Genomic DNA, 1,489 nt, shown 5'->3' with positions numbered 1-1,489 from the left:
AATTGGAATAGAAATATTAAAGATAATTGGAAAAGAAATATAAAAGGTAATTGGAATAGAAATATTAAAGATAATTGGAAAAGAAATATAAAAGATAATTGGAAAAGAAATATTAAAGATAATTGGAAAAGAAATATTAAAAATAATTGGAAAAGAAATATAAAAGATAATTGGAATAGAAATATTAAAGATAATTGGAAAAGAAATATAAAAGATAATTGGAATAGAAATATTAAAGATAATTGGAATAGAAATATTAAAGATAATTGGAATAGAAATATAAAAGATAATTGGAATAGAAATATAAAAGATAATTGTAATAGAACTATTACAGATAATTGGAATAGAAATATTAAAGATAATTTGAATAGAAATATTAAAGATAATTGGAATGAAATATTAAAGATAATTGGAATAGAAATATTAAAGATAATTGGAAAAGAAATATAAAAGATAATTGGAAAAGAAATATAAAAGATAATTGGAATAGAAATATTAAAGATAATTGGAAAAGAAATATTAAAGATAATTGGAATAGAAATATTAAAGATAATTGGAATAGAAATATTAAAGATAATTGGAAAAGAAATATTAAAGATAATTGGAAAAGAAATATAAAAGATAATTGGAAAAGAAATATAAAAGATAATTGGAATAGAAATATTAAAGATAATTGGAATAGAAATATTAAAGATAATTGGAATGAAATATTAAAGATAATTGGAATAGAAATATTAAAGATAATTGGAAAAGAAATATAAAAGATAATTGGAAAAGAAATATAAAAGATAATTGGAATAGAAATATTAAAGATAATTGGAAAAGAAATATTAAAGATAATTGGAATAGAAATATTAAAGATAATTGGAATGAAATATTAAAGATAATTGGAATAGAAATATTAAAGATAATTGGCAAAGAAATATTAAAGATAATTGGAATAGAAATATTAAAGATAATTGGAATAGAAATATTAAAGATAATTGGAAAAGAAATATTAAAGATAATTGGAATAGAAATATTAAAGATAATTGGAAAAGAAATATAAAAGATAATTGGAAAAGAAATATAAAAGATAATTGGAATAGAAATATTAAAGATAATTGGAAAAGAAATATTAAAGATAATAGGAATAGAAATATTAAAGATAATTGGAATAGAAATATTAAAGATAATTGGAAAAGAAATATTAAAGATAATTGGAAAAGAAATATAAAAGATAATTGGAAAAGAAATATAAAAGATAATTGGAATAGAAATATTAAAGATAATTGGAATAGAAATATTAAAGATAATTGGAATGAAATATTAAAGATAATTGGTATAGAAATATTAAAGATAATTGGAAAAGAAATATAAAAGATAATTGGAAAAGAAATATAAAAGATAATTGGAATAGAAATATAAAAGATAATTGGAATAGAAATATAAAAGATAATTGGAAAAGAAATATAAACGATAATTGGAATAGAAATATTAAAGAGAACTG

The sequence above is a fragment of the Euprymna scolopes genome, chromosome 11 (genome assembly GCF_053919585.1).
Source record: "Euprymna scolopes isolate OS-2025 chromosome 11, ASM5391958v1, whole genome shotgun sequence".
In the NCBI taxonomy this organism is placed as follows: Eukaryota; Metazoa; Mollusca; class Cephalopoda; order Sepiida; family Sepiolidae; genus Euprymna; species Euprymna scolopes.
The sequence above is the reverse complement of the archived record's forward strand: the minus strand, read 5'-3'. Positions refer to the sequence as shown.